This window comes from Chionomys nivalis, chromosome 6 (assembly GCF_950005125.1).
Source record: "Chionomys nivalis chromosome 6, mChiNiv1.1, whole genome shotgun sequence".
NCBI classification, from domain to species: Eukaryota; Metazoa; Chordata; class Mammalia; order Rodentia; family Cricetidae; genus Chionomys; species Chionomys nivalis.
The window spans coordinates 64,357,077-64,377,232 of record NC_080091.1 but is presented as its reverse complement, the minus strand read 5'-3'; the positions used below and the strand labels follow the sequence as shown (position 1 = coordinate 64,377,232).

Genomic DNA, 20,156 nt, shown 5'->3' with positions numbered 1-20,156 from the left:
AGTGAACAAGTCAGACTTTAGTGGTCATTTGTCTTTTGTTGATCGCATCCATTCATCAAACATTTTTGGTTCCTCTGCTTTTTTAGTACTAGCCATCTTCCACACCTCGTCGATGATAAAGTAACTTTAGAATGTATGAGTTTGCCTTAAATAATTACCTGCTCTGATAAATCTTACCCTCTTCATTTCCTGACTCATTTTCCCATCATTTTCACTGAATTTTTGATGTTGATGGAAGGACACCAAAGACAGAAAAGGGAGAGCAGAAGGAATGATGCATTACAATATACTTATCAACTTAATTCTGCACTTTCTTCAAGGGGAAGAGATTTAAGAGTATTTGACATGTTACAATATTACTTGTAAATTTTTCTAGGAACCACAGTAGTCTTATCTATATGTTTATACAGAAATTAAAACAATCCCTTCAAATATATCCCTTAATTTCTAAAATGACTTAAAATTTTCATTTATTTAAATAAAAGTATTCATAATTACAACTCAATTTTCTAATCACCTGATTGTAAATTTATGAAAAATAGCTTCAGGATATACATAAGACTTTAAAGATTTATATACAATGCATATTAAAGAAGAATGTAGTATTCATATTATTATTTTCACGTAAGAAACAAAATTTTATATCTGAATGTTTAGAGACTGAAGAAATATTTACTTATACTCTAGACGATTTAATTGCATATTTCATTTAGTTATTAAATGCTACTAACAAGAACAATTGTTAAATTAAAAAGATACGATACTTATAATTTCACTGTTAATAAAATGAAAATTAAATCACATTGATAAATAATAATTTTGCTAAAATTTTCAAAAAATTCTAATATAAGGGGAGTGACAAATCCAAACATTCCTTTCTCTATTGACAATAAAATCATCTTTACAAACCTTTCACCAAGCCAGGCACTACACATACTACTCCAGGATCAAGTTAGTGAGTCTGCCTGATTCTCCTCAGTGTTTTTTACCTGTACAGTCACCAAATCTGCTCCACAAGTCTGAGCTTGGACCAGAACATAATTTCAACACCAGTCCAGGCCTCTGTACACAGCTGGATCCTTGCTATCTAAGTCTAGGCACAACCTGACAATCACACCTTTTATCTCCCAAACTACTCTGTCAGGATAGACATAGGAATAACAAAAGAACCCACATACCCAGCGTAAGGACATAAAAAAAAAAAAAAATTAAAAGCTTTTCTTGGTCAGAAACTGGTTAAGATACTGGCTTTGAGCTCTTTGCAACAAAACAAGAGTTAGCTGGAAAAACCAACCATTCCTGACAGCTAGCCACCTAGCTTTGTGGTTTAGACAGGAGCAGAAATAACTGCTTGGGGAGATGGTTGGGGAATTATGCACAGAAGCAGAAGTAGCCACTAAAAAAGGAAGAGGATATATAGAAGTAGTTCATACCCTGTATCTAGCAAAACCAACCCTCTTGACCCTGAATAAACCCAGCTTGCAGTTTTTGCCTGTATATGTCAACCCCAAGAGAACTGGAGCTCTCCTTACTGTGCTGTGTCTTTTGTAGTGAACGGCTCCCAGCTAGCTTGCAAAAGAAATAAACCTTGCTTTTGCATTCTGGACTTGACTGGGATCCGGTGGTCTCTCTGGGAGGTCTCAACTTGGGCACAACACCCATATCTTATTGCAAGAGATCCAAACAGTGATAAAGATCAAGCCAGCACCCCCACTTCACACCACAGGGTTCCGTTTGTCTTACATAAATGTCTGCCAATGAGAATTACATAGGTGAGCCCCAGACAGAATTTCAAGGAAGAAGCATAAAATTAAACAAGTAATGCTAGGTTTTTAAAATAATACTCAAAAACATAACTTAGTTAACTTTAAATGACAGAAGTAAAAAGGACAAATGCCCAAGAGAGTACAAGCATAAGGATGATGGAAACAGTGAAGGCGCTCGGGGATTTGAAAATAGAATTTAATAAAGAGATAGACACATTAAAGAGAACTCAAACTAAAATGACTGTAGAACTGTAAAAATCCAAGAAGCCTACTATAAAAATTAAAGGCAAGATAGAATGATCAAGCAGAGAGTAAAATACTGGGAGTCAGAGAAGAAGGAGACCATTAGATAAAACAAGAAAAGATTATGGTAAGTGATATTCAGTGAAAATAAACAGTAGAGATAAAAGTACTATGGAACTGAAAAGACAATCTAATTCATAAAAATAAATGAAAGATTTATAAAATGAGAGACTAATGTATAAAGTATATTAGGAGTTCAATTCAACATAAAATCACTACTTCAAGATTGAAAATGGAGTTGTGTTGAATCGAAGTCTGTGACTGCACTTTGATGGTTTGCTTGTAGGAATACTTCTCTAGTGGATTATCACTGACTTTCTGCACAATAAACATAACAGTCTCTGTGCTCACCATGGGAAAAAAAAGGAAAAAAAATGGAGTTGTGTTTTAATGATATGAATTCAAGTGAATAGTAGATGTTAGATGTTCAGCATTTCTCAGCAGAAGGACATTAGAGAACTCTACATCAACCACAAATGAAATTAAAGTTACCTGGCAACTATCACCAAAAAGACAAAAGATATTTGGTATTGATAAGGCTACTGAGAAAAAAGTACTTATATGCACTGAAAGTGAGAGTTTAATGAACAAATGCAAAAAAAATTGAAAGTGTTATAAATATTTGACATGAAATTTGTATATGGCACAGTTGACACTATGTATTGTATAAGGAGACTTATCAATGTATTAGAGGACTTATTTCTCATTGGATAAATGAACATGTGACTTGAAAAGTTTAGACTCTGGAACTTTATCATTTCTCCATGCATCTTGTTAACTGAGACTTTTGCTTATCTACATTCTTGCAAACACTGAGCAAACCTCGGCTCAAATGAAACCTGTGATTTCTGTTGCTCATATGACCACTTGACTCTGAGTTTGGTTTATCAATCACTTCACTTACTAAACAAACCCTGGTTGGTAAATTAAACATGCTTGCAATGACTACATGTCTCAGACCATTTTCATCTAATAAACTATTCTTTCATGGAAATGTTAAAACTCCTTGAATCCCATCCCTGTCGCTAGTATCAGCAATAAGGGGGAGAAGAATACATTATCTCGTTGTTCCTTTCCTTTATCATTGTCAGTCAATACCAGATCAGGCCTGCTCATAGCAGTATGGGAGGGCATGTAAGTGGTGTGAAGAGGTACAACCTTTGTACTAAAGCCATTATGTACAAACTTCAGAAACAAATTCAAACTTCACTGTTTCCAGGCTTTTCTGGTTACACTTTGGAGGCCACTTGAAGACATGGACATTTTCACTCCCGTAGAGAAGCTTATTTCTGCAGTAGATGGTATCTAACACTTAGACACACAGCTGGTCAAATTGCAGAGAATAAATGACTATGGAGCAGTCAGCTCTCATTAGAACATCCATACTTCCTTCTTCAAAGATTCAGGGATCATTACAGAAGAGGAAGCAGAAAGACTTTCAAAGTCAGAGGCTGTAGATGATTACAAGCAAACTATGTCTAACACATGCAAAAGATCATCTTCGATAGTATGAATTAGTATCTAGGCTGCAAAATGAATTGAGTAAAAATAGAAAATAATGTTTAATGGGTATGCCATAAAATATGGATCTGGAAGGATATGGACATGATAATAGTAAAAGGTGTGAAATTTTCATAGAATTATTAAAATTCTTAAACAAATAAATCCCTGATATAGGTAGTGAATTTTTGGTAAAGTTGAACTCTTGGGACCTCAACATACACAGATTCTAAGTATATTGCCTTGAGAAAAAAATTCTATAAGAGAGTCTTTTTAAAATATCTACTTTTTAATTAAAAGCTTTTTATGCATTTTGACCATATTCTTTCCATTTTTCCTACTCTTTCCAGATCCTCTCCATATTCCTAGCCATCCAGCTTCATGCTATCTCTCATTCTCTCTCTGTGTCTCTCCAACAAAACAAAAACATTATAAAAAGTCTCATATGTTTTAAAACATGTTACTAGATATAAGCTTGTACTTGATTTCTGTGTTTTTTAAGGGAGGATTTAGCTGAGAGAATTAGGCAATCTTAGAGACAGTTTAAATAGTACAGTAAAAACTATGGCATGTTCTGAGAAGACACCAGGGAAGGCTATTTTGAAGTGGCTTGGTGCAGAGTGTCCCCATTCATGAAACTTGAGAGTTTTATGATGTGCATGAGGTAGCTATTCACTGGAAGAAAATTAATCTTCCCCTTGCAAGTCATAACTAGATATGGATTTTATGGCTTTTGCCCACGGTCTTTTGGAAAATTTACAGGAGCAGTCATAACTATAGTGAGTCATATTATAATGAATCTATTCTTTATAATGAAGCAGAAAGAGACTTTGTTAGTGTGCTTGTGTGGCATTTGAGAGCATTCTTTGGCATATCAGCTTCTATTATGTGGAGGAACATCTAACAATAGATTCCTGGATGTTTTAACACAAAAGAACATTTTGACCTGTCAAGATACACAGATACCAATATACAGCTTCACCTTCTATGGTTCACTCATTTCTAAAGACTTGTGTACCAGGTCTTACAAGGCTATTCTATTGGCTGATTATCCGCAGTGTCTCGCAGGCTGATGAGCCTTCAGAATGTGCTCCATGTCAAAGTGCCTGCTGTGGCAAAAGCTTTGACATCCAGAAGAGAACAACGTCTGTTCACATGCAAATAAAACACTTATGCCCATCTTCTCTCTACCCTGCTTCCCTATGTTGTTTTCTGAAAGAAGATAAGCCAGGAGTCTGGCATCCTTCCCTAGATGGAGAAAATTGGATTTGCTGTGAGATTAAAGGTTAATATGGGAAAGGACAGAACCGTATCACATCTGACGGTGAGTAGCGATCACTAAGATGAGCTTAATCATAAATAAAAGTGAGGAGAAAGCGCTAGGATATGCAGGCATCATCAAATGGTAAAAGGGAGAGATTGCTTATACCGGACACGACATAGAAGTTAGGTAAAGTTAGGTAATAATGGTCATTTTCTTAATCGTATCCTGGGGAAATCAAATCTTTCCAGGCATCTGTCACAGTGGTGAGTTTTTAGGTTTTTTTTTTTTTTTTTTTTTTTTTTTTTTTTTTTTTTTTTTTTTTTTGTCCTACCCTTTATAACTTCTCTACAACTCCCTCTTAGGTTCCTGTTTTACTTTGCTTGTTGTGTGATTCATCTCTCTCAGGTATTCTAAAATGAAGTCATTCATTAGTTCCCTACTCATTTCCAGTTTAGTTTTAAATAAAATTTTATATCTCCCATTCTTTATGGCTAGTCACTTGAAGTGGAGTCCTCTGTAGATTTTACTCAGATGTCAGATATATTTGATGGTGTTTATCAGTTGTTTACCAATATTTTTTCTCTGTTTGCAGTATACATGACACGGCATTGTCTAATTTTTCTTCCCTAGCCTTTTACTTTCATAAAATTTGACTACATATATAACCTCTAGTTATGCATTCTTTGAAGAAACTGTAAAGGAGTCCATTTATGTCATTTTATGTACCTTCTCTGCAGTTGGTTTAATTTACTCTCCATCCATATAGTAATGACTTCCACTACCATCCTTCAGCTCCAACCTCACTATTAATTTCTATTTCATAAGTTTACTTGTAAATAAATCAGGTAGGTCTTTTTGTGCTTTAAAATCATGATAGTCAAGGATGCATTCGACATCTATTGTCATAAGTCTATTGAACTTTGTATAAAAGATGCCTAAATTACTGACAAGAACTGATCACAGTTACACTGCAGGATTAACTGGACTCTATACTAAAATTTTTCTATTAGTCTCATTTAAATCAATTTTCAGATGCTTTTCTTAGTCTTTCCTGAACTCTCTTTCTTTTCTATTTTGATCTTTTATTATTTTACACAATAATTTTATTTTGATGGTTATATTGGATTTGGATCATAAATATCCACTTCTTTCCTTAATTTGATCTATCAATCAATTATCTAGCTAGCTAGCTACTCTCTATGTTTCTCATTAAAATGGATGCTTATCTAGAATATGTTATTTGACACTTCTGTAATATAGAACTTAGCACAGAACCTGCAACCAGATAGTATATAATCTATTGTTATTTTCCTCCCTAAACCTATTTTTACTATGGTTGTCTAAAATACTTCTCCTTTTATACCTTTTCAAGTAATTTCAGTGGATATTGATGTAGATGTAAAATATTTGTAAAATAAAAACAGTGATGTACAAATATTTCCTGTTCCTAATGTTCTCTTTCTTCTTTAGGATGAGGAATAATGTATCATCTTGACAAATAAATTACTGTGTTAATTTAAGGATGATATTAACATTGATCTTTAACTATATTGGATTAGATATTTATAAACATATTGAGATGATTAGAAATTTTTCATTATATAAAAATCTTTCAATCAATTGTCAATTTGGGTATTTTTAATTCAATTTCTGCTATATAATATGTTTTCTCTTTTTTTAATTAACTAAATACTGATGTTTTCTTATAAACTGTTTCTATTTTCAGTTTCTTGTGTGTGTGTGTGTGTGTGTGTGTGAGAGAGAGAGAGAGAGAGAGAGAGAGAGAGAGAGAGAGAGAGAGAGAGAGAGAGAGAGAGAAAGAGAGAACTGATGCTAACAGGAACAACCATGTCCTATTTAGAAGTTAACATTTCACAACTTTCTTCCCCTCCTCCGAATTCTCCAGGTCTGATAATCTTACCATCCTTTCTGCAAAATTCCTGAGCTTTAGATGACCCATTTTCAGCTGTGTACTCAGGGTTATTTATACTTAAAGTTATCTGCACTCAGCAATATTTCCAAGCATTACTCTCAATTGACCTCTATCCTCTGAAAAACAAAAACAAAAACAAAAAACAAAAAACAAAACTTCTTTGACAAAAGTTGAGATCAGCACACACACACACACACACATGCATCTATCCTCACTGGCACCTTTCTATGTTCCTGGAATCTCCATATAAGCACACAGAACAAAAGATTCAAAGCTAAGGTCCCCAAGTGAGAGTGTGGGTGTGGCTCTTATTGGACCCATGTGACCTCTATCTTCATAAGTTTATTTTTCAGTTCTAGCTATCAAATCCTACTTTCTGGGAAATGTATGAGTTTGTTGTTCACATAGACTACTGCCCTCCACAGTGCTCCAATATTCTTTCTCATTTCAACCCAGATCCCACAGACTCTTTATCTGTTTTCTCATAATCAATTTAGCATCTGACAATACTGACTACCTCTGGATATACTATTTTCTTCTTGATTTACTTTTTTTTCTTTTCTGCTCCAGATACTCACACTGTTTCTTTTTTGTCCTGAGGTAGAGGACAATTTATTGCCACTGACGTATCTATCTAGTCAATAAACATAAATGAAACATTGCCTATGTCTTACATTTTTACTAATGACAGCAAATTGTTCTGAAGAAACATCGCTTTTATACAAAAGATAATTCTTTAAAATAAAGAGAAAGGGTAGTTTTCAGATCATGGAGAATCATAGTCAGGAAAATGAGTAGCAGGCTTTACTAATTAGGATTGCTTCTCAGTCTTTTGACTAAGAGCAAGTGTACTAATCAAAGATGAATTGTTCATGCTTTTTTAATCAAAATGACATTAAAGAAATAATTAGATCAATACAAACTAGGAGCTTTCTTATATAACATTTATTCCCAAAAATGCAAGGGATAAATAAATTTGGCTGTGAATCATTGCTAGAATGTCAAAAATTATAAATCTGATTTGAATAGCTTTATATTCATAAATATTTTTAGTAATTTCTATATTCATAATTTCTATATTAATATCACAGTTCTGTAATTAATATAATCTATGAGCCTTAACTTACTGGGTAAGAAATCAGTATTATCTAGGCACTATTATATATGTATTTGTATATATATGTATTCTATATAGTCATCTAGTTCACTGTACACTCACTTTGAGTGCAGTAGTCAGCTGTAGCACAAAGCTCTCATCACATTTTTTGTGATATTTCATATTGATAGGATGTCTCCTGTCACTCAGAATGATCTTGAACCATCTTTTGAAATCTGATGCATATGAAAAAAGTACTTCATGACAGGTTTCTCAGATTTAAAACAACAGTTTCTTTCCTACATGCCTGTTTTATTGATGCCTGTCATCGGGGAATGGGAATTGTCTGCAATATAATCTAGATAAAAATGAAAAATGTTGCAAAGTAATGAGACATTGCTACTTTGCTAGAGAAAGTACATCAAAGTGCGATATATTTCCTCTAGATGCAAATACTAAATGGATGAACCCTTCCATTTCTGGAACATCATAGTATCCTTATCCCCTTTAATAAACGCACAAATTCTGTGGTCCTTCTCCCTATTGTTCATGTTTGGACTGTGGATAATATTAGACTCTCTCTTGGTTTCATCACATATATCACTGAGACTGCAATCATGCTCCCCTAACACAGCTGTAGCCAGAATTGTCAAGGCAAAAAAATAGTATTTTTATCTCAAAAGAGATACAGTTCGTTCTGGGATCAAATACAAATGACCGAGTCTCAGCAACAGTTTTCTACAGGACTATGTAACACAATGTGCTAACAAGCTCTGGAAGCTTTTTTACAGTAAAAGAACAAAGAAGCTTATAAGTTGACACACTTTTCAAACACTTTGGAAGGTATGTCAGGTAGATGGGTTTTAGGAAAGCTGAGAAAACTCTGCTACAGACTACAGCCATTTACTTTTTGCCTCCTAAATTAATATATCTAAAAGGATTTGCATGATATTTATGAGGCTGCTAGATCAGAAAGATGGGCAAAGAATGAGTGTTAAGGGGCCTACAGCAAGTCCAACATAATTGTTCAATATTCAAATTTTCTTCTGTTATGCAAGTCATTCTCTTGACTGTAACATCCCTATAAAATTAAAAATGTGACACAAACTTCCAACCTAAAATGACCCTGGATGTAGTATGAGCTGCGGGCCTGCTTTTTGTCCTGCCCTGCTCCTGTACGGCTAGCTTTACACCAGAAATAATTACACGGAAACTGGATTCTTTTAAACACTGCTTGGCCCATTAGCTCTAGCCCTTACTGGCTAATTCTCATATCCCAATCAACCCATCTCTAATATTCTGTGTAGCACCAGTCTTACCGGGAAAGATTCAGCATGTCTGACCTGGCGGCATGCTTCATGGTGTCTGCCTGGGAGAGGGGAGCATGACGTCTGTCTCTCAGAGGAGCTGCCCTGCATCTGAGCTTACTTCCTCTTCCTCCCAGCATTCTATTCTGTTTACTCCACCCACCTAAAGGCTGGCCAATCAAATGGGCCAAGGCAGTTTCTTTATTAGCCAATGACCTTCCTCCATCACCTGGATGTACATTGCCATTGAAAAATGGAGAAAAGAGGGCATAGTGAAGAAATATTGAGCTAAAGCAAGACTGAAAACCAGCAAGGTACACTCCAAATTCTGAGTCTTCGGGTTTGATATGAAAATAATCTTCAGATCGCCAGCTCTTTTCAGCTTTTGAAGTATCTTTTTATACTTCTCTCTCTTGGCCTGTTTCCACGTCCAGTCTGCAGCTTTGCTTGGCTATGGCACTTTCAACATCTTGGGATTTCCAAGGCAATCCAGGCTTCACCTTCTCTGCTTCTTCAATGTCCTCTCTGGGCACCCACCCCTGGCCTCCACAGCATTCCTCATCTAAGGAGGAAGATTTCACAACCCCTTTCTTGTATTCTTTACTTTAAGGCCAGAATGAAGTGGCCCGTGCTGTCAAGTTTTTTTTTGTTTACTGGTCCTAGAACTTGGACCCTCATTAAGATAAATATTTAACAGCTTTTTGTTTCTTATTGATTCTTTCACTGCTTAAGTTGTTTTTTAATTCCTTTTTGTGTTTTTGAAGCTTAGCTGATTGGGTACTTACTGTGCGGTCCCTTCTCCCCTTATTACATTTAGTATCAGGCTTTTCTTTAAACTTTTTATCTTTTTGTGATAATGAAATAACTTCATTGTGCTCCCTGGAGCTCCTTCTCTTATCAAACTGTACATTTTGTATTTTTTTCTTTCTCATCTTTATCCTTTTCATTATACTGAAGTAATAAGAGAGGCAGTGGGGCTGCGTCCCCTACACCCAGCCACCCGCACAGCTAGCTTTATACCCGAAATAATTACACGGAAACTGTATTCTTTTAAACACTGCCTGGCCCATTAGTTCCACCTCTTATTGGCTAGCTCTTACATATTGATCTAACCCATTTCTAATATTCTGTGTAGCACCACGAACTGGCTTACCAGGAAAGATCTTAACCTGCGTCTGTCTGGAGTGGGAGAATCATGACGACTCATTGACTCGGCTTCTTTTTTCCAGCATTCTGTTCTGTCTACTCCACCTACCTAAGGGTTGGCCTATCAAATGGGCCAAGGCAGTTTCTTTATTAATTAACCAATAAAAGCAACAGATTAGAAAGAAATCACTCCCACATCATTATACGTCTGCATAAGAGCAATCATTGGTAACCACACAACACAGGCAATACTAGACTGTCTCGAAATTTCCTCTTCTAACATCATTATTCCAAACTCTCCAGTTTAATCTCATGCAGATTGTTTTAAGACAAGGACAGAAGTCACATTCTTTACCAAAACATTACAAGAATATTTTCTAGGCTACTTACTATTACTCTTCCCCTCTCAAACTGCTTGAGCTTGGCTCCCCCAGTTGAAATCTTTTCTAGCACTGTCTTACAGACTCCACTATTATAACACAAATGTTGATTTCAGTAGGCAAGTTCATGCCTATGCATGCATTTTATGTATGTGATTATAGAATGGAAATGACATGGCACTACATTTCTGGGAATGTTGCAGAATAGAGGAATATTTTAGATGTATCAATCTTAAATTATCTAAATTATTTATTTTATAATGTTAATATTTCTACTGTTTATGTATAATAAAAAGAGATACATTGTTGGTAGACAAGAACCAGTCAACTTGTTCCTTTTTAAATACCATGTTTTGATTTGAAAATAATATAATCATTGTAGCTTTTACTACAATTTTTTAAAAAGTTTGTAGTTTAAAGTACTGAACATGATGGATGTATTTGAGAGCATATGTATTTTAAAGTTTGTCTAAGCTAATTTTTAGTGTTATTTCTTTTTTTTCTAGACCATAATTGAGACAAGGTATATGAAAAAGATCCATTTTTAAGGAAAAACTAAAAAACAAATAAAAAAAGAAACTTCCCAAGAATTGACTATTTTTTACTAGTGAAAATGTGATATAATACAAAACAAATCTGAAATTTGAATTTAAAATACATTATATATGATTAAAGTTATTTGTGCTTCATGTTTGCAGAATCTCACATTGGGGTGGGTAATTTACTTTATTCTGAAATAAAATTAATTAACTTCTTGTTCATGCAAATTTTAACCTAAGCAAAGCCCTAGAAATTGGACCCAAAAATTCACTTATAATTTTCTAAAATATTGTTACTTATAACTATAGACTATTTAGTGATTGAGGGTTTCTTTTCACGTTTATTTATTGTGTGAATATATGTGTATGTATGTGTGTACATTCATGATTGAACGAGCATTATATCATTTTTCATTGGAAATCAGAGGACATGTATGAGACTTAGTTTTATTATTTCTCTAATTGGGCTTATGACATTGAACCCAGGTTATCAGTTTTGTCAGATTTCACTGACCACACAGAGTGAGGCTCTTTCATATCAATCACGAATGAAGAAAGTGGCCTACAGACTTATATACAAGCCCATATCATGGATATATTTTTCTCAACTAAGATTTCCTTTTCCAAGATATGTTGAAATTGTGTCAACTTAACAAAAAACAAATATTGTCAGTATGACACTAAAACACACCACTTATCCATTCGCAACCTTCCTTTCTTCTTCATCCCACAAGATGTCATATGAGTACCAATATTTCAATATAAACCATTTGACTTTAAAAAGTCTCAGTCTTTAAAAGACAAGTTCCTTAAAATATAAAATGCTCCTTAAAATATAAAATGCTCCTTAAAAAGGTCAAAGTTTCGCTAAAATATTAAAAGTCTCTCTAAAACTCCAAAGTCTCACTAAATTCCTAACAATGTGATTCTTTAAAGTAAAATAAGACAAGTTAAATACAACTTACTTCAAGAGTGAAGAACAAAAGAAAAAAAAAGCAAAACTAAGGTCCATCAATGATAATAGTATAGATTTAACATCTGAGATTCACTCATGATACTCTGGACTCCAAAAAGGCCTTGCAGTGGCACTTTTCCAGCTTTGCAATTCAAGACACACGTAGATTATTTTGTAGGCTCAGGCACTCAACAGCTGCTGCTGTTTTTGACAGTCATCCCATGAAATGGCATCTCCAAATTATTGGGACCTCTGCTGAAATTGGGTTGCCCTTTCAGCCGAAGCCTTCAAAATTCTGACCCTATCACATGATTTTAAACCTCAACTTCTCTCCATGACTCCATCAATCCTTGGGCTTCAGTGATAACGGTTACATCTTCATCAATGACCTCTTTTAGCTTCCCGAACTGTCAGTCATGAGCTGCTCAAGATGACTCATTCTTTCAAGTAATGTAACAACTAGGCAATTCTTACTTAGTACCAAGTTTGGTTTCCAGCATGATGTGCAGCCTTACACTCTCTGGACAATAGTTTCTCTATGCTGACCCTGAGAAAATACTCTCAGATTTTCACTGATGCTGGTCACTGCTTGATCACTGTTGTCCTCTTATATGTAGCTTACTTCTCTGCAGCTTTACTTTGTCCCATCAAAGTAGAGAATTCATTTTAATGTTTCCTAATTCTAGACATCAAAGAAATGGCCTTGGTAGAATCTTTGCTTCTCTATGAAACAAGACATATTCTGTTCTTTGCATTGCTTTCAGCATTCTTACCATCCAGATACACCCAGAACAGCTCACTGGGCTCTGAGAATCCAATGGATATGATTTTCTGGCCTGAAGTTATAGTGCCACCAAGATTGTTCCCCAAATACATGGTCAGGTATGTTACAGAAAGCTCCATTCCTGGCAACAATTTCTTTCTTAGGGGTTTGATTACTTGTGATAAAGCACTATGACCAAAATCCGCTTGGAGATGAAAGAATTTATTTCATCTTCCAGCTTGTAGTCCATCATCCATGGAAGTCAGGGATAGGATTCTAAGCAGGAGCCTAAATAAAGAAAATGGTGGAGAGGCCATGGAGAAGTATTTTTTTCTAGCTTGACCCCTCACAGTTTGCCCATTCTATTTTGCTTCACCTGCCCAAGGTTAATCGCACCAGAAGTGGGTGAAGACTTCCTATATTAATTATTAATCAAGGAAATACCCTACAGACTCGCTTACTAACCAAACTTCTAGAAATATTTTCACAAATTAAGATTTTCTATTCCATACTACACAAACAAAATACAAGTAAGACAAAAAGTGCACAAACAAAATGATATAATACTAAAAGTCCACAAAAATAACCTTCAGGTAATATCATGTTGGCCGTCTACTTTGAGCATAGTGCTTATCTGAAAATGTGGTTAGTATACCCAGTGATACTCCACTGAGGAAAATTCTTTTTTCCTTTGCAAGTGGTTGTAAGTTGAGGATAGCTTCTTGGTTAGGGATAGAAGTTCATGTCTGCTTTCTTCTCTTTGTATTGGGATCTAGTCTAACTAGTATCTATGCAGGCCTATGAATTTCTGATTTTGAGTTTTTATAAGGGTTGTAGGTGTCCATGCATGTGTGGTGTGTGTGTTTCTTGTTCTTTTTATTTGTTATTGTTTTGCTATTACAATTTGTGTGTTTTTATGTTTTTGTGTTTTCTAAAGAAGGTGAGAAAGAAGGTATAGAATTTGGTGAGTGGGAAGGACTTGGAAAGTGTTCGAAATGGAAAACTTTAAACAGAATAGAATGTATAAAACTATACAAATAGAAACAACAACCAAACTTTTCCTCTTCTTAGAAAAGTCTAGATTTGTATCAGGTTGAAAAAAATCCAATTGACTCATCTTGAGTTTTCTTCTTTCTCTTGAGAGAATCTCTTGTGCCCTGCAGCATAGAAACACTGTTATTTAACCTTCCTGGCATTATTTCCTGCCAGGTACTGGGGAATTCAATGATATTCTCTTGTTCTTGTTGCTTTAACTATTTTGTTTCATGGACTTTTAAAAGGTTATTTATTTATTTAGTGAAAGAAGCACAGAAGTGTGCAGAGTAAGCATGTGGTATTAATAGGACAACTTGCAAAGACCATTCTCATTCACCTTGTTGAGTTGACAGATCTAACTCAGGTCATCATGCCTGGTAGCAAGAACCTGTGTTGAGTCACCTCACTGACTCTGTATAATTGTAATTACATCTTGTTAGAGAAAGAAAATGTTTTTTACCAAAAATCTTGACTATTTGCTTGAAAGGGACTAGAGTGAATTTTACTCTGGCAGATGGCAGTCCATGAGAAGAGAAATCTAAGTGCCAGCCAGAGAAGTTGGCAGACTGGCTGAATAAATTTGTTCCTGTTATTTAGAAGTTATCAGAGTTTGTCATTTTTAAGTTTGTCACTTAGTATCATCAACATGACCCCCTTGCTAGGGCTTAAATTAAATAGCATATGTAGGTGTTCAAACTACACATATTTCCAGAAGTCCATGAGTAATAAAAATTGTTAAGTGCAAGCTTCCCTAAAGTTTTATTAAATAGAAGAACTATTTAATAATAACTATAAAATTGACTCATTGTAGACCAAAAATGTAATGTGTGCAGTTATAAAATATTAAAGTTATGTTTAAAACAAATGCATTTTTTCTTGATGATAAAAGTCACAATTACTCATTTTGACAGCACAATGATGGGTTTTATAGATTATTGAGATGATCTGGGAAGTTAGCAACTTCCCAGTTAAATTACTTACAATTATACATCATTTATAAATCATTGCAGTGTTGAGGATTTTGCCATCTTAAAATGTAGATGTAATTCATATTTTAGAAATATAAGTGTCAGTTTTAAAATTGAATTTTTCAGGAATTCTATTTTGCATATTTATTATTCCACAATAATGAAAGATTGCCAGTGAGTGCAGGTGTGTGTCTATGTGTGTTTGTATATTATACTTACTCTCTGCTTTTTGCTTTCAGAATCTTTTCAATGTGAGACACATATCCACCATGAGGTATATTGAGCCCAGAGGTAGTTAAAGAGGGCAAACTGCTGTCTTGGATGCATTTTTACATAAAAGTCGCATCGATAATAAATTACTTACTTCTTGTAATGCTTATGATATTGTGCCTCTGTCCAAAAATGGTAAATTTGGGTCTAGGCAATTCTTTATTATGAAAATGTGTCTTCCTGAAAGATAGTGTTTATCCTTCTACTTTTTCCAATCATTATTCCAGATGAATAGTAATAAAAGAACAATGAAGTACATATCCCTAGAAATAGGCCTAACCTCTATTAATTTCTATTTCAATACATTATTCTTATTTCTATCTGTGCTAATAGAATAGGACTACAGTTTGGCCCATTGTGCTATAATATACCTTGAAAGATACCACAAAAGAAACAGTTTACATTCATCGGCCAATGTAGTAGTTGTTTTTTTTTTAAGTTACATGTTTGAAAATAGTTTTATGCTCCATTTCTCAATATGTAAATATATAATAGTTATGACTACCATGGAGTAATATTTGAATTTTGTATACATTATTACAAAATATTACACATTTTAACCAACTTTAAAATGCTTTTGGCTAGTACAGATTGTTCATAAAAAGATTTGAAAATTCCTCTGCCCTCGTTCTCCCTGTCCTCTCCTGAGATATTCCTGAGCAGTCTCTTCAGCGATAGGCACTTCTCATGTCGTTATGATGGGTAGGGAGCCAGGAACAGCGGCAAAAGCATGTCTTTGGGTAACTCATGTCTAGCCCTGAGATTTTCACTAATTCAGGCCTTTTGGAGAGAAGACCTGTTTCCCCCTTTCAGCAAACACAGTTTCTCTATTTCCTCTGCTCTCTAACAGGTTTTCTGCCGTCCTCACTCTCTCCCCACCCCCACTCTGAAAATGTTTCCTCTCCAACTCAGTAAGCCAAATCAAGTCAAATTGGAAAATTATAACAAATTTCTTTGGGCAAAAGCAAACCCTGGGCACGTTCTCCAATCCCTGAGATCAAGCGACCCCACAAACAAAGCAGGGAGACAGGCTGTAGGCAGGAGTGATTATATAGGTGATTATAGGTAATGACGTGTTCACCACAACATGGGTGTGTATAGTCAAGTATGATCAAAAGCTGGGCACTTGAGGGGAAGACTTTTGCAACTGGCAGCTTCAGGCAAGGAAGTTGTAGTAGTCACCAAGAACGTGGAACTGGGCTTTTGGGGTCATTTTCTTTACTCGAGAGTCTCTGAGCAGGTGGAGTTTGCGGAGAGTAGAGAGACAGGAGTGGGGCTTTCCGGATTCTTCTTCTTCCTCTTCTTCTTCTTCCTCTGCCTCCTCCTCCTGCTGCTTCTGCTTCTCTCTCTCTCTCTCTCTCTCTCTCTCTCTCTCTCTCTCTCTCTCTCTCTCTCTCTCTCTCCTTTAATTAGCTTATATACTGGTTGGGTTTCTTAAGTTTTTTTTTTTTCTTTTCTGATGTCCTTAGTTCTCTTTAACCTACATTTTTCTTTTCATTTCTGCTCAACTCCTAACCCCATTCTCACTTAAATTTTTAGCTTATGATAAGCTCTCTTCTATTCTCAGTATCACATGTGGTCTGTCTTCTTTTATATATTTTTGACTTGGGTTGCATGCTTATAGGTTTTCATGTGGCTTTTTCCCTTCTTGCATATTTGATTTTGGTTAATATTTTCTTGCTACATGTCTCTCCTTCCCCATCACCACACTACCTCTATACTACAACTTTCCCCTCTATGTTTTAATTTTACCTGTATTCTGTTTTCTCACTGAAATAACTGCATTTCCCACCCAAAGGCTCCTTAATAATTAATTTACTGACAGCCAAATACATTATAGGTCAGATACACACATATTTTTTAAAAAGATTTGAAGCTAGTACCCAGATATGAGCATGCAACGTGTGTTTTAGGGACCTGGATACCTGCACTAAATATAATATCTTACAGTTCTATGAACAAACTTGTAAACTTCAAGATATTTTTTATAGTGCAATAATATTTCATTACATATGTGCAACCACAGTTTCTACATCTATATATATGCTGATGGACATTTAGATTAATTTAATTTCATATGAACTGTGAATACAGCCACAATGACCACAGATGTAATGATGTTTAATCATTAAACTTTTTTGAAAACACTGATGATCATTCTAATTTGTGTGTGTTTGTGTTTTACATAAAGCAGTATTTTCACCAGCACCCTTATGACAGCCTGCTAAGCAAATGTCGTTGCATAGTTTGATTCTCCCAAGTAATGGTGATTACATGCTTCAAAAATACTTAGATGTATCATTTATACTAAAATATTTTATGTCTCGATAATTGTCTGTCTTTCTTACTACCATACCTAATCATCAGCAGGCTATATGGCTGTATTAGCCTGAGTGATTCTAATATACTATGTTTTTAAAAACTAATTGGGACAGTTTACAAAATTTTTCAAATTCAGATAACTTTTATTTTCATAAACTACAGAGAATAGTTTACATTTTTCTTATATATTCACAGGAATAGGATTCAGAAAAGGATCAACTTATATATAAATGCAGGTTTCCCAATGAGAGACACAATAGGACCCTGGTTTCTGTAGATGTTCAGTGTGAGTTCTGAAAGAGGTAGTTCTGTGAAATCTGCTCACTCTAGCCAGAATCAGTCCCCACTTTCACCTCACAGAGTGTTTCCCTTCTTACATTTTTTTCTATGGAGACACATGTTTAAATTATTCTTAGAAAAATAGTGACATATTTTCCCACATATGTAATATGTATAGATATATGACAAGATTTTGGCTTAAGAAAATAAAATAATTCTTAAAATCTCATTTTAAAGGCCATATTATTCTTTTTAGACACATAAATGCTGAAAATATTACTTAGGTTGAGCAAAGATAATATACCCACACAAACATACACAAACAAATACACACATTCTTACTATAATAAGTTCAGTGAAACAAAATAGTTTTATTTTAATTTTGTCTTTATACTATTACACATTTACTCCAGACCATAATTCTTGACTGAATTTCCCACAAGAAATGCTTCAATATATTATATAGTTTCTATATTTCTGCTATGTTCATATATTTCATGTGCTTACATTGTGAAAGGTTGTAAAACAAGCCTTTTTTAAATAAAGAAACATTTAATTTTTTTGTCTATAATAAAATGCTGTTATAGCAATTTTAAGTGACTGTATATATGTGCATAATTCTCCGCTTATAGTTTAATAAGTACCATTACTATTTCATGAGGCATCATTAACTTTAATGGCAGTTTCCCTACATATATAAAGCCACTTCCCAGTTGATATGCTGGCAATTCTTATTTTACATTTAGTACAAATAGCTGCAAACACAGAGCTACAGTTATATTTTTCTGTATTTTAATTGAGCTGCAGCTCCTAGGCAAGAGCACAATAATTAGGCCGCCAAACATAAAATCAGCTATCCTTATCCAAAATTTTACAAAGTCATTTATTTTACAAAGTCATTTACAATATTATACACACACACAAACACACACACACACACTACCATCCCCCCACAGGCATACATATACATGCACACACAGACTCCACAGGGTAGTTACTAGGCATTGAAGTGCACAGATAGTGGACTTATCTAAAATAAAGTATTCTTTCTCTGTTACTGAAACTCCCTTTACAAATAATGATTGCCTTTAGGCTAATGGTGATGCTTCCAAACTGATTTTAGGTAAGACAGACTATTTCAGAAAAAAATTCTTGGCTCTTCTAGCACATACATGTCTAGGCTAGGTGCTGACTATTTCTCCCAATTTTCCATATATCATCATTTCTCTGTCTCTGGGGGCTTCATATGTTCTGGTTCTTACAGTTCCTAGACTCTTCTAACTTCTATTTCTTAGATGTTAGTATCAAATTTCTGGTACCTAGGTTGTCGTTTGTACTCCATCCAATATTAAATCTCCTGGTCTCCTCATTACAAGTTTTCCCAAGCATGCCACCTTGCCAGGCCTGCATCTTCCCAACGTGTGTTCCATCACATCACCATTTATCTGTCCTCATAAATAATGCATTATAGCTTATGTTTTTAAAAATTTTTACATGCTGTTTTATGACATTTGCCATCAGAACTTGATTTCCATGAAGAAAAATTTCTTCCTTTTATTAATTTTTGACATGGAATTCTCTTCTGTATGCTGTGAATGTTTTACTACCATTGTTTAATAAATAAGAAGCTCGGGCCTATGGCAGGGAAGAATATAGCAAGACAGGAATTCCAAGAAGAGATTGAGGAGGAAAGAAGGTGGGATCAGGGAGACACCATATAGCTGCCCAAGGATAAAGACACCAGAACTTTTCCAGTAAACTACGAGCCTCATGGTAAAATATACAATAATAAAAATGGGTTAATTTAAGATGTAAGAGCTGGCTAGGAATATGCCTGAGTCATTGGCTAAACAGTGTTGTAATTAATAGAGCTTGTGATTATTTGTGTCTGGATGGCTGGGAAACCAATGTGCAATCTCCATCTACAAATTTTGTCTTTAATAATTAGCTCTACTGACACATTTGTGAGTAAATATAAATTAATCAGTAGAAAAAACAGTTTGAATTTATAATTCTTGAATTCCTCCAGTTTTATGAATTGCAAAATGTTAAAGAACATAATATCAGTCAGCTAATTTAATAAAAAATAATGAGTAAATAAACATTATATTTATTTTGCATAAAATGAACAAAATAATACATAAAATTGACATTTTCAAAAGTTAATGTTGCTATTGAGAAAGTTTGATAATATTAGGCCTGATCGTCATAATTCTTGTACATCAGAAGAATATGATAGTATATTTAACCATGTTAGATTTTGAATAAAATTCAATTCATTTTTTTTTTACTTTTAATATGTTCCTTATTTGTTACTTAATTTATCAGCA

General features: G+C 34.5%; 1 protein-coding gene across 1 annotated transcript in view; it reads left to right on the top strand.

The window, feature by feature from the left end:
- LOC130876349 (ADP/ATP translocase 2-like) overlaps positions 1-20,156 on the top strand; it is a 188,789-nt gene that overhangs the window by 20,587 nt on the left and 148,046 nt on the right. The window lies entirely within an intron of this gene.